The sequence below is a fragment of the Zingiber officinale genome, chromosome 6B (genome assembly GCF_018446385.1).
Source record: "Zingiber officinale cultivar Zhangliang chromosome 6B, Zo_v1.1, whole genome shotgun sequence".
Lineage (NCBI taxonomy): Eukaryota > Viridiplantae > Streptophyta > Magnoliopsida > Zingiberales > Zingiberaceae > Zingiber > Zingiber officinale.
The window spans coordinates 15296790-15312210 of NC_055996.1; positions in this window are offsets into that span (position 1 = coordinate 15296790).

Consider the following 15421-nt stretch of genomic DNA (forward strand, 5'->3'; position numbering starts at 1 on the left):
CTTTTCTAAACAACCTATTGTGTTATTTAGAAATTAAATTAGGAATCGCAAACGGAACTTAACATTATTGATTCTAAATTTAACTTATCTGTTCTTGATGGTTTAGATTTGGATCGCAAGCGGAACTTAACACTATTGATCCAAATCCACCTATGTTATAAAGTTGATTAAATATTTATTTCTAAAATCGGCTCCCAGGTCAAACATAGCGAGGCACTAGACCTTCTTGGGTATGGGATCATCCACCACTGCCTCGACAAAGCCTTTAATAGAAATTTAATATTTAATTTCCAAAAATAACATTAGGTTTAACCGAAAAGAACAATCGAATCACAAATTCGAAAAACAAAAAAAACACAACTTCGAAACAAATATGAAATTCTAGAATCATATGCCTCTTGTGTTTGGAATTCTAACAAAGAAGAACTAGTATGATGTGGAAAATAATTACTAGTTATACTTCTTCTTTGTATGCTAATAACCTCGAGATCTTCTGCCGTATTCCTCGCCTCCTCTTGGACGTCGTGTGGGCGACGATCCTCCAAGATGAACACCACCCAAAGCTCCTCCTCCTCCTCTAGTATTCGGCCACCACCACCACCAAGGAACATAAGAGAGCAAGGGGAAAAGAAAGAAGAGAGGGGTTGGCCACAATGAAGAGCTCCAACAAGAGAATAAGAATTGATGTATCATGAGGTCTCCCCTCCCCTTCTTTTATAGTACTTGCCCAAGGAAAATAAGGAAAATATTTTTACAAAAATTAAAATCTTCCTCTTGTTTTTCCTTTTCCCCTTTTATTTTTCCTTTTCCTTCCTCTTGATTGATTCAATCATTGATTGGCTGGCCCCTTGCTTGGGCACCAAGCAAGGGTGGCCGACCCCTTAAAAGAGGAAAAAAAACTTTGTAAAAATTTTATAAGCAAAGAAGGAAAAGCTCTTATAAAATTTTACAACCTCTCTTTTAATTCCCTAAAGTGGATGTTAAAAAAAGGAAAGTTTTAAAAATTAAAACCAAGTTTTAAAATTTAAAACTTCTCTTCTAAAATTTCTTTTTTTAACATGGTTACAAAAATAGAAAGTTTCAAATTTAAAACTCCCTTCCTTTTTTCTGAAACCATGAGGATGGTTAAAAAAGAAAAGTTTTAAAACTTTTAAACTTTCTTTTAAACCATGTGGCCTAATTCAAATAAGGAAAGTTTTATATTTTAAAATATCTCTTTTAAAACTTGTAGATATCTACAAAGAGAAGATTTTAAATTCAAAACACCCCTCCTAGTTTGAATTTTATGGCCGATCCCCTTTACAAAACTTGTGGTCGGCCCCTTTAGAGAAGATGGTGGCCGGCCCCTTGGCTTGGTCACCAAGCCTTGGGCCGACCCTCCTCTTGGAAACCAAGATGGGCTTTATATGAGTGGATTTAAGGCTTCATTGAGGCTACGACAGGGACCTAAAGGAGAAATTGGTTTTGGCCTTCTGACGAGCTTGAGTATCCTGTGTTCGCCCCGAACACACAACTCAAGTTCATCAATAATAACTCATTCCACTAGAGAGTTATTATTGCACTATCACACCAATCTCAAATTATATTATGGGCTCCTTCTTATCATTAGTGTGTTAGTCTCCCTGTGTTTAAGATATCGAATGCCCACTAATTAATTGAGTTACTGACAACTCATTTTAATTAATGTCTTAATCCAAGAGTAGTACCACTCAACCTCATTGTCATGTCGGACTAAGTCCACCTGCAGGGTTTAACATGACAATCCTTATGAGCTCCTCTTGGGGACATTCTCAACCTAGATTACTAGGACACAGTTTTCTTCTATAATCAACAACACACACTATAAGTAATATCATTTCTCAACTTATCGGGCCTATTGATTTATCGAACTAAATCTCACCCTGTGATAAGATAAAGAAATAAATACTAAATATATATGCTTGTTATTATATTAGGATTAAGAGTACGCACTTCCATAACAACTAAGGTCTAGTTCTTTTATTAAGTCAGTATAAAAAGAACTTACCTAAAATGGTCTTATTCAATGCACTTAGAGTATACTATTATAATTTATTAGTCAAGATAAACCAATACCTAATTACACTACGACTATTCCAATGGTTTGTTCCTTTCTATCTTAGTCATGAGCAACTGTTTATAATTTATAAAGAACTAATAACATGATCTTCTGTGTGTGACACCACACACCATGTTATCTACAATATAAATTAATTGAACAACTACACTTAACAAATAAATGTAGACATTTGACCAATGTGATTCTTTTATTTCAAAAAATAAATGTTTACAAAAACTAGGCTTTTAGTATATACTCTAACATCCCTTGTTAGAGTGTATACTAAAAGCCTAGCTTTTTTAAACATTTATTTTTAAATAAAGAATCACATTGGTAAAAAATGTCTATATTTATATGATAAGTGTATTTGTTCAATTAATTTATATTGTAGATAACATGGTGTATGGTGTCACACGCAGAAGATCATGTTATCGGTTCTTTATAGATTATAAACAGTAGCTCATGACTAAGATGGATAGGAACAAACCATTGGAATAGTCGTATTGGTTTATCTTAACTATAAAATTACACTAGTACACTTTGGTGTATTGAGCGGGACCATTTAAGGTAAGTTCTTTTGTGCTTAAAAAATAACAAGACCTTAGTTATTATGGAAGTGTGTGCTGTTAATAACAAGCACATATATTTAGTATTCATTCTTTAACTTATCAAGGGTGAGATTTCGATAAATCAATAAGTCCGATAAGTTGGGAAATATTACTTATAGTGTGTGTGATTATAGAAGGAAACTGTGTCCTGATACCCCCAAGAGGAGCTCATAAGAATTATCATGTTAAACCCTGCAGGTGGACTTAGTCCGACATGATGATAAGGTTGAGTGGTACTACTCTTGGACTAAGATATTAATTAAAGAGAGTTGTCAGTAACTTATTTAATTAGTGGACATTCAACATCTTAAACACAGGGAGACTAACACACTCATAATAAGAAGGAGCCCAAAATGTAATTTGAGATTGGTGCGGAAGTTCAATAATAATTCTTTAGTGGTATGAATTATTATTAATGAAATTAAGTTGGGTGTTCGGGACGAACACGGGAAGCTTAATTTCATCAGGAGACCAAAACCAATTCCTCCTCTCGGTCCCTATCGTAGCCTCTTGTATATAGAGAATTATACCCACCGCATACCCACTTCTTACCCACCCTTAGGTCGCCGACCAAGCTAGATTGGAGCCCAAGCTAGGGCCGGCCAAAGCCAAGAGTGGAGCCAATTTAAGGTGGCCGGCCAAAGCTTGGATCCCAAGCTTAGGTGGTCGGCCACTAGAAAATAAAAGGGATTTTATTTAAAATCTTTTCTTATGTGGATATCATGGGTTTAAAAGAGAGAGTTTAAAATTTAAATATTTCCTTTTATAGCTTTCTACAAAAGATTAAGTGAAAAATTTGATATCTTTCCTTATTTGTAGTTAAAAGGAAGATTTTAATTTTTGATAAAACTTTCCTTTTTTGTAACCATGTTCATGATTTAAAAGAGAGTTTTAAAATTAAATATTTCCTTTTATAAGTTTCTATAAAAGATTAAGAAAAGATTTGATATCTTTCCTTATTTGTAGATTGAAATGATGATTTTAATTTTAGAGAAAAATTTTCTTTTTGGAAATCATCCACATGTTTTAATAGAGAGATTTTAATTTATAAAATTTCCTTTTATAACCAACCATGAAGGGAAAAATTATTAGAGAAATTTTTATTAAAAATTTCCGGAAACAAATTAGGAAGTTTTAATTCTTGTGTTAAAACTTTCCTTGCTTGGAGCTATGAGGTGGTCGACCATGTGGATTTAAGAAAAGGAAATTAGTTTTAATTAATTAAATTTTCCTTTTCATGGCAAAGAAAATAAGGAAGTTTTTATTTAAATTTTTCTTATTTGCCAAGACCAAGGATTATAAAAGAGGGGGTAGGGGTGCCTTCATGGGTAACAACTCTATTCTATTTTTCCTCCCTCTCTTCCTTGGTGGTGGCCAGCCCTAGACCTTGCTCTTCTCCTCTTCTCTTCTTCTTTAGTGGCCGGTTTCATCCCTCTCTTGGAGCTCTTGTTGGTGGCCGATTCTAGCTTAGAGAAGAAGGAGAGAAAGGAGGCTTTGTTTCTAGCATCCCTTGGAGCTTGGTGGTGGTGGCCGAAACTCTTCATCTCAAGGAGGAGTGTTTGGCCGAAACTTGCAAGGAGGAAGAAGATGGGTTTGGGTGGTTCTCATCTCGGTAGATTGTTGCCCACACAACGTCCGAGATAAGAAGAGGAATACGGTAGAAGATCAAGAGGTTGTTGCTTACAAAGAAAGGTATAACTAGTAATTATTTTCTGCATCATACTAGTTTTTTCTTTGTATGAATTCCAAACACAAGAGGCATATAATTCTAGGTTTCGAATTTGTGATTCGAGTTTGTGTTTTTTTTTGTTTTTCGAATTTGTGATTTGATTGTTCCTTTTGGTTAAACGTAGGGTTATATAAGGAAATTAAATATTAGATTTCATTGAAAGACTTTGTCTAGGAAGTAGTGGTTGCTCCCATATCCAAGAAGGCCTAGTGCCTCGCCATGTTTAACCTGGAAGCCAATTTCTGAAATTAATATTTAATTGAATTTATAACATAGGTGGATTTGGATCAATAATGTTAAGCATCATTTGCAATCCAAATCTAAACCATTAAGAACAGATAAGTTAAATTTGGAATCAATAATGTTAAGTTCCGTTTGCGATTCTGAATTTAATTTCTAAAGAACACAATAGGTTATTAGGATAGGTTCGACACTTGTACAAAATTTTTGTACAGTGAAACCGGTATGATCTTCCTAGGACTAACCATCATATCAGGTCTAATAACAAAAAAAAAAGAAAAAAGAAAGAAAAAAAAAGAAAGAAAGAGAGATTTAGACCTAGAGAGCTCCGATTGCACCCATTTCAGTTTTTGTGAATTTCTAATTTTGCAAGGAGTTCAAATATCCTCTCTATTGTTATTTTTGGCATTCTTAGTGGTGGACCAGAGGTTTTGAAAAACCTAAAATGTATAGGGATTATTTTGCTGATTCTTTCTTATTATATTTTAACATCTTTTAGAAGTTAAAATAAATAATAGATAGTATATTTTAACTCCATGCAATATTAGAAATCTACAGAAACTGAAATGAGTGCAATCAGAGCTCTCTAAGTCCATCAGTGAGTTTTGACCGAAACCCACTGATGGACCTAGAGAGCTCCGATTGCACCCATTTCAGTTCCTGTGGATTTCTAAAATTGCAAGGAGTCCAAATATGCTCTTCATTATTATTTTCGACATTCCTAGTGGTAGACCAGATGTTTTAAAAAACCTAAATCTCTCTCTCTTTCTTTCTTTCTTTCTTTCTTTTTTTTTAAAATTTTTTTTTTTTGTTATTAGGCTTGATATCTCCCATATCAGGCCCACGTTGGGCCTGATATGGGGAGATATCAGGCCCACATTAGACCTGATATGAAGAGATATCAGGCCCAACGTGGGCCTGATATCTCTTCATATCAGGCCTAATAACAAAAAGAAAAAAAAGAACGGTAGATTTAGGCTTTTCAAAACCTCTGGTCCACCACTAGGAATGTCAAAAAAAATAATGGAGAGTATATTAGGACTCCTTGCAATTTTAGAAATACATAGGAACTGAAATGTGTGCAATCGGAGCTCTCTAGGTCCAAAAGTGAGTTTCGGTTAAAGTCCACTGATCGACTTAGAGACCTCAGATTGCAATCATTTCAGATCCTGTAGATTTCTAAAATTGCAAGGAGTCTAAATATGCTCTCCATTGTTATTTTCGACATTTCTAGTAGTGGACTAGAGGTGTTGAGAAATCTAAATCTCTCCTTTTTTTCCTTTTTTGTTTTTTTCCCTGTTGTTAGGCCTGATATCTCTCCATATCAGGCCCACTTTGGGCCTGATATGGAGAGATATCAAGCTCAATGTGGGTTTGATCTCTTATAACATGTTTGAGAAAAAAATAAAAAAAAAACAAAGAGAAGATAAAAAAGAAGAAGGAAAGAGAAGATACATTGCATGCATAATAGGAAAGAGAAGAGAGAGAAATGACAAAGAAAAGAAAAAGGAAATCAATTAAATTTGTTAGGAGGGTAGAATAGGAAGACCACTGTAAAAAGGTGCGCCATTTGGTAAATGCTAAAGTAGTATGCTTCTTTTGGTAAATTCAAAAACCTAAGTACGCCTTTTGGTAAATTGTCGTACTAATGGCGTAAACATTTTTCTCCCTCTCTCTCTTAGCAAGTGCAGGTCTAATATCTTTTCTTAATTCTTTGATTTCAAAAATCTAGTGCTATGTTTTAGTGGCGAGATCATTTCCCACTGAAAGTCTACGCAACTGTCTTCGTGTGTTCCTTAGGTGGCGTCAAGAGTTTCCAACGAAATCTACAATGATCGTCTCTCTGCAATGAAGGGTTTAAGGTTTTCATCAAAACTTTCCTTTTAGAATGACGGTAGGAAGTTCGACGAGTGTTTCAGGCTCTACTGTTCAATTATTCGTAAAGGTATTTATCTTGGATATGTTCACCTTATAAACTCATAGACCTGACTAGGTCAAAACAACATTGTTGGATATATTCAGAAATAATGTGTATCTTGATTTGGAAAAGCTCAACCAATTAGGGTTTGGTTGTTAATAAATTTAATTTTTAAAACTTGCAAGCTTCAGCTGATGTTGGGCAAAAATTACATTAGAACAATGTGTTAGGTCATTTAAACAGTTTTTTTAAGCATCAACAATGAAAGGAAGAATCATGGATATATTATTTTATATGATCGACACATAGCGATGATCAAACAGTTTCCCTTTAGTATTTTTTTAGACATAAAGATATGTAGTATATCCATAGTATATTGGTTAATATATTTCAAAATTGAGATTCTACTACTCAAATCTTTAGATTCTCAGGTACAACTTATAATTGTGAATTTTAAGCATGAATTAGTAAGTAGAATAGTAAAATAAAGTACCTTAAAAAACTTAATCTTTTTTTTTCATTTTGGTTAGCAGATGGCCCTGATATTGGGATCATGTCCAACGTGGGTCTGATATGATCTCATATCAGGCCCAATGTGGGCATGATATTATCTTATATTAGGCTCATCATGTCATAGAAGATAACTAATCATTTAAGTTTTATAGGTGTACTGGTTAGACTTTCTTTGTTGCTTGGTATTACAAACCATGGTGCTTTTAGGGGTGTAAATGAACCAAGCCGCTCGCGAGCTATTCGAAGCTCGATTCGATAAAAGCTCGTTTGAGCTCGTTTAATGAGGCTCTTTAAGATAAACAAACCAAGCTCAAGCTTCGCAATATTCGGCTCGTTAGCTCGTGAACAAATTCGTTAAGCTCATTAAGCAACTTTTAAATAAAAAATAATAGTTTTGATATTGAATTTATAGATTTTACACTCTATTTATGAAAAATATAGACAAATATATTAAATTTATTTATTAGAATAAAATTATAAATTTTAATAATAATATTATAATTTTCTCTAAATATATAATTTAGTTTTTAATGAATATTTAAATTTATGATTTATATTTATTAAGCTCGTTTAGGTTCGATAAAAGCTCGAATAAGCTCGTGAGCTATGAATATATTCATTAAATAAAGCTTGAGCTCGGCTCGATTATAAACAAGCAAAGCTCAAACATTCAAGAGTTTGGCTCGGCTCGGCTGTATTACACCCCTAGGTGCTTTGGTTCCTATCAATTCAACTAAAGCATCAGGTGACCTCTTTTTTGTTTACTTCTCAAATAAAAAAGAAGCTACCAGATAGAATTGAGGAGTTATTTAAATTTTATACTAATAGAGTTGAAGTAGATGATGATATTTTATTATTTTACAAATTCTACATTATATATATATATTTATTTGTGTCTTATTTTCTTCTAGTATATATAAGATCCCTTTAGATCTTATAGATATAACAGATGATTTTGACAATCTTATTAAATTCAACTGGGTTGAAGTAATCCATAAATTTATGGTTCTATAATTACTTAAGATTGGAGACATATTTTCATCAACTCAAATATATTACTCCAACACCAACCTCCCTTATCTAAAGGGATTTGTTAATCTTTTGGCTGTGAGTTTATTTTTGATGTTAAATTTGATAATATTTTAGAGGCATTTATGAATATGTAACACTTGTTTCGATGAATCAAGCATGGTTTTTGGAGCATATTCCAATCCAAAAATCATACAATATTGAAGGAGCGTGAATAAACAAGTGGAGGAATATTAATATTCCTTCACATATTAGTAAGGTGAGAGCCTTATTCAACCGAGTCTCACCTGAAAAGGTAAATATTGAAGATTGTCACCTAACATAGGTTAATATGCCGCATTTGTTTTTATAATTTGACAGATTATGATTGAACTAATCCCAACCCAATATGAAAAAGCATTGATCAAATATGAAAAAACAATTATTGAGAACCTTGATTTTGTTAATGACATTCCATGTCCAATGGAAACATCACAATTAGATAACACAGAAGCAAGAAGCCAAGGCAATAATGAGTTGTAATTTTATTATTCAAGCAAACCAAATAAAGGATCTAACATTGAAAAACATGCATTTGAATGAAAGGGTGAAAGAATTACTCAAAATAATAGAAAATAAAGGTATGCAAGTTCAATCAAGTGATCTTGTAGTCAATCCTTATTTTGAACCAGTAGCTTTTAGAACAAGGAGTAGGAGGGGATGTGACCAAAATCATTATAATTATAGGAATACTTCAATTGATAGTCCATTGTGGCTACAACTTTTACCTAAGAGGAAGCAGAGCAAGATACAAATATATGAGCATGTGGAGAACGTTTTACCAAAAGTATAGGGTAAAAAATTTGTAAAAGAACTTGATGTTGTGGGCAAGAGGAAAGGAAAATTTGATGAGGATGATATGGAAGAAGAAAGAGACGACATCACAATTATGGAAGGCAATTTCGAAGAAGATTCAGAGAAGGAAGCAACTAGCATTGCCCAACTTAACAAAATGAAGAAATAAGCCATTACAATAAGTGTGTATTTGCATATAAAATAGTTTTTATTGTTTGATTTAATTCATTAATTAAATATATTTTATGTTTAACGTCGTAGTTTGTGAAAAAATAATTTAAGACTTTGAAAAAGAAAAAACAAGATGAAGATGTGACATATTTGTTAAAACAATTGAAGAACCTAAAGTATAGTAATATACATAGTTTCCTTAATTAAGTGATAAATTGATATAATTTATGGTTATTTAATTTATTTTCCTGATTTATATTAAACTACTTTGCAGGTTTACAACTGAATTAATTTTGGAGGAACCATCTTTGGTTTAAATATGTATTTTTTTTATCAGGTGTGAATGGAGAGGGTTTTACCAAAAGGGAGATAATTGACATCTATTATAAAATTTTGTTTAGGGGGTGATGCGGTGATAAGGCGGGGCCCACCCTACAGGGGATAGCTGCCGCAGCGAAGGTCAAAGTCAAGGTGGTCAACGCTCAGAGGTCATCGATTGATCGGGACGATCATGCATCGACCGGGAGGAGAAGGGCCCGATCCGACCCCACCTCTGACTCATGTAATACGTCGAATAACCAACGTTCAATAAGGGAGGATGCCAGAGGAGATGACATGCATAATCCGGGCTGAGCGGCTACCCCGCTTGGACAAGCAGCAGGATTCGACATTGGCACAATGGAGCCACGACCGAGCGGGTGTGACACTGGCACACTGTTATTTTGGCCGAGCGGACGTAGCACGAGTACAGAGGAGTTTCAACCGAGCGGACCCATGCAACGAAGTCCCGATCAAGCGAACGGGACACAAGGACAGTGGAGTCCGAGCGGCCAGCCCGCTCGGCCCAGCAACATACTCTCTCTATTATCCATCGACATCCTTTTGGGAGTTAGTGCAGCTGACACCCGGCATGGTCAACCAAAAGATAGTACGACTGAAGCTTCCACCGTCACTTCAGAGATATGCTCGGCATGTTAAGGTACTGTGTCAGGGATACTTTACTGATAAGTTTTTTTAGGAAAAACTTTGGGAAACGTGCTCACCTTGGGGACCGTGAATGCACACTACAGGAGTTCTATATAAAAGGGGGTCCAAGGATCAGCAGAGGTATGCGATATTCACTATTTGCGCTGTAATCTTCTTGTTGCTCCGCCTTATACTTCATCGCCGGTGACTGACTTGAGTGTCGGAGGTCCAACGCCGGGGACCCCCTTCCCTGGCTTGACACTGATGTCATATGTGTTGCAGGTCGGAGCGGAGTCTACAAGCGGTCAGCGGGAGCGCCACGCCCCTAGTTTTCCATCTCTTCGACTTTCGGACAGGATCAGGAGGCATCCTCGTCTGTTAGGTCATACAACAAGTTTATATATTATTCAACCTTCTTCACAGTAAGGATTATAAATGATTTGAGAATATATAATATTAGAATATATTTTATTATTTGGTTAAGTATGTATGACTTTGCATCTTTGTAGTCAACAATAAAATTCTCAAGCAAGTTTGCCTTGCAAAAAGTGATAAAGACAAATATGGAAGATGAAGGGTTTAGATATATTTTGATACCTTTGTGTAGTGATAGTGCACACTTTCACTTGTTGTCAGTGGACACCAAAACAATGACTTTCAATCATTACAATTCTCTTACGAGTGGAAGTAAATCAAGATATGAATTGAAGCAGCGACGAGTATCCAATATTTATGTGTATGTTAGTATTGCAATATAAATTCTAATTAATGTATAATTTTAATTTTGTGTTCATTCTTACAGGTATAGGATTTTAAACAATATAGTAGTCAATAACTTGCTGCTATTCATTCATATTTTGAAAGTCATCATCCCTTGCACCAATGTATCTCTCTCACAGTAGAATGTCCACAATAAGAAGTAGGTAAGTAAAAAATAAACAATATGAATATATGAATATAAATTATTGAACATTAAATTATTGATGTTATTTATAATGTTAACTATGGCTTCTTTGTGATGCAATATATTCTATATATGCTATATGATCTAAAGATGAATTTCAAATAAGGAGACATGAAAAAAAAATAGAATTGATGTATTAGTATCAATTTTGAGGGACAAGTTATGCAAAATATCGGATTAATTATCTATATTGTTATAAGAAAAATATTTGGGTAGGGACTATAAAGCTACAATTGTGTAGAGTGATGTTACTTTTATATCTTTGTATATAGTATTTGTTGTTTAATACAATGTTATCTATGATATGAGAAATATAAACCAATCCCAATATCTAAAACTTCACACGATATATCCGTTTTGTAAACTAAAAACTTGCTAGTGGTTGCGATTTTTCAGAAATTCAAATAGGTTAGGTCTAACAGTGGGATTCAAATCTACATAGTGTGCTTGGAAATTTCAAATAATCTTGTAAATTTATTTTCGACTCTAAGTTATGACTTAAACAAAATGGTGTCGTTGTGTTTGTAAATTAAAATTTGATAGGGTGTGTTGTTCATTGAAATCCATCAAGTGCACTATTCCGTGCCAACTGCACGCACAAGAACTTCATCGGTAGTAGTAAGAACTAAGTTTTGGTACCATATCTTGCTTCTCCTCGCTTAACCCTTCCTAGCAATTATGAATTTGTAGAAATCTAAATACCCTAGGTCCATCAGTAGATTTTGGTCAAAATCTACCGATGGACCTAGAGAACTCCGATTACACTCATTTCAAGTTTTGTGAGTTACTGGTGTTGCAAGGATTCCAACGCTATCCATTACTTATTTAAGGCTCTTCAGAAGTGCTTCAACATTATTATAAATTTTAACTTGAATGTGGGCCTAATATGGGATCATATCAGGCCTAACGTAGGTCTAATACGTTGGTATCATGGCCACTTTGTTCATTGATCACAACCAAAGTTTTGATCCTGATATCTAAAATTTCATACAATATCTCTTTTCTATAAGCTATGAATTGTCACATTAATTTTGGGTTAATATTTGGTGTTCTTTATATATTTGCACATGTTTAATTCCAATTTTGATCATGTTTCCCCAAACAAGGTTTTTATGAGCTTTATGATGTTTTTCCATCTTATGCATGATTTATTTCTCATTATGTGAATTTGGTCTTGTAGGGTACTAATGGGTTCATGATTCAAGTAGAGGCATGGTTCACTCAACCAAATGGAGCCCAAAACCCTAACTGACCCCAATTGAGCTCGGACTCGAGTCAAACCCCAGCTGGACCAAACCCTAGGTATAAAAGCTGGAATTTGGCACGGTGAACAGTGAGCTTGCGCTACTGTTCATCGTGCTAGTTTTCGTGACGGCGCGAACGCAACTCCCTCCCTTCTCCCAGATCTTCGAATCAAGTTGTCATCATCGGCGTGGAGTTCCTCAGCTTCCGGCGACCAGTTTCCGACCTTCAGCACATCTCCAGCGAGCGTTTTTACAGGCGAAGCACTGTAGCTGCGGGGTGTGTTTTCTTTCTCAGCCCAGCAGTGTTTCTTTGGGTTGAGCTTCCATTTTTTCACGGGATTATCGGCGGTGGTCCTCCGGTGATTCTGAACCTTTTCCGACAGCTTTCCATCCTTCGTAGCCCTTTTTCCAGCTTGCGATTCTAGTTCCAGAGAAACCAGCAGCGTGCAACAGAGTACCATGTCAGAATCTGATCTCGCTGAAGATTTGTGAGCTGATACAAGTGAATCTGAGTTCGTTTTGAAGCTTGAGGACACCAGACCGACTTCTGTTGGAGTGTTCTCTGTAGATTCTTTGTGTGACGGCAAAGACGAGATAAACTGATTTAAGATTTGAGTTGTAGGGATGTTAGGTTTTCTTTGCAGTTTGATTCGTAGTTTAGATTTTCTTGTTTCTGCACTTTTTGTTTCTGAATTTACTAGTTCATAGCTTAGATTAGTTTGTAGTCTTAATTTCTGCACGAATTTGTTCTACTTATTTTTGTTCTTTGGTGTTCTGTTTTGTTTTGGTTGTGCAGCAGTTCCTTCTGCAATTTTGTTTCCTTTGTTTGAGCAGTGTTTCTGTTTTAGCCTTCTATTAGTTGATAAGTTAGTTGGAGTTATAGAATAGAGAATTTGTAGTGTGACGAGTTAGATGTGGTGTTAATCTCTTGCACGTTTTGTTCTGCAGTTAATTAAGTTGAATTATGCAATTTGATTCCCATTTGGTCAATTTAATTAGTTGAGTGCATTCAGTTCAAATTAATTTCTGATAACCTAAGGTTAGTTCTTAAGTTTGTTTGGGAATAATTTAGAATATGTGGTTTTCATAAGAGCAATTTGGTTGAATTCCATTTAATGAAAATGTGTTTTAAGTGTTTGATTTCTAGCTTGTTTTAAAATTTATTTCTGCAGCAATAAACGATTTGCCAGCAAGTTCAATTCTGTTCTCTTTTACATTTAATACCAAACCCCCATTTCATATCCAGAAAACCCAAAAATGTGTGTTCCAAATCCAAAGCAACACGATGCTAGCATAATCCTCGGAAAATTCAAATCGGGCCTTATACTAAAACATTGCTTTGTGTAGTTGTGGGTTTTCGATCTGAACATTAATTTGGAAGTTAATTTGTGACATCAATTTTGATAGCTACCAAATTTTGGCGCCGTTGCCGGGGACCCTAAACTTTGCTAGAATTGTTTGTTTGTTTTGGATTGTGAATAATTTTCTCAGCTTTAGTTCGCTGATTTTTTTTCCTGATTTTATTGACTATCTACTGAATTTTGATTGTTTATTGGCTTGCATGACTAGGTCTTCCTTAGCAACATTGCTTGAACTTGACGCGAAGATTGAGAGAACCTTTTGGACTTTAAGGAGACAAGCTAGGTCAGCAGCAACTTGTGAGAGCAGAATTTTAGAGATGGATAATCAGATAACAGAAGGCAATCGAACCATGAAAGAGCTTGCAGCTCCAGATGTGGCTTACAAGTACTCATGCATCACTTATCCAGACTTGGCAGGAGATTTTGAACTCAGATCAGGACTTATACATCTGCTTCCCAAATTTCAAGGTTTGTCAGGAGAGGATCCCAACCGCCATTTACATGAATTCCATGTGGTTTGTTCTACCATGAAACCACAGGGGATTTCAGAAGAAGACATTAAGTTGAGAGCCTTTCCATTCTCTTTGACGGGAGCAGCAAAAGACTGGTTATATTACCTTCTAGCTGGATACATTACAAGTTGGATTAATATGAAGAAAGCATTTTTGGAGAAATTTTTCCCAGCTTCTAGGACTGCAACCATCAGGAAGAGCATTTGTGGTATTCAGTAAGTAGTGGGAGAGACTCTTTATGACTATTGGGAGAGATTCAAGAAGCTGTGCTTGAGTTGTCCACAACATCAAATTAGTGATCAGCTTCTTGTTCAGTATTTTTATGAGGGTCTACTTCCTATGGATAGGAGCATGATAGATGCAGCAGCTGGAGGAGCCTTGGTGAATAAGACTCCAAATCAAGCAAGAGAACTAATTTCAAATATGGCGGAAAACTCACAGCAATTTAGGAGTAGAGCTCTTGGCACTAGAGTGGTTAACGAAACTCATTTAGTTTCGACTGAGCAACAAGAAATTAGAAACAATTTGCAAGAATTGACCTCTCTAGTAAAGCAAATGGCGTTGCAGAATTCTTGTCAAGTTTCAAATTTTCCCTTACCAATGATGAAGTTGTTGTTGGTTGGTACTCGGAAAACCTAGAGGTTCCACTGTACAAAAATTTTGTACAAAGGTCTGAACCTTTTCCTAGCTACCATGTGTTCTTTTAAATTAAATTTTGGATCGCCTGCGGAACTTAACACGTTTGATCCAAAACTTAATCTATTTGTTCTTTTAGGTTTTGACTTGGATCTCCTGCGGAACTTAACATGTTTGATCCAAATCACCTAAGTTATTAATTTCATTAAATATTAATTTCCAAAATTGGTTCCCAGTACTGACGTGGCGAGGCACATGACCTTCTTGGATATAAGAGCAACCACCACCGACTAGACAAAACCTTTTAAGGAAAGCTAATATTTAATTTCCTAAAATAACTTTAGGTCAACCGAAAAGACAAGGAAAAGAAAAACAAAAGAACACTATATCGAAAACAAATTTGAAACATTAGAATCTTATGCCTCTTGTATTTAGTATTATTTCCAAAAATAACTAGTATGATGCGGAAAGAAAAATTACTAGTTATACCTTTTAGAAAGACCTCTTGATCTTCTACCGTATTCCTCTTCTAACCTTGGACGTTGTGTGGGCAACGATCTTCCGAGATGAGAACCACCTAGGCACCTTCTTTCTTCTTCCTTCAAGTTTCGGCCAAGCA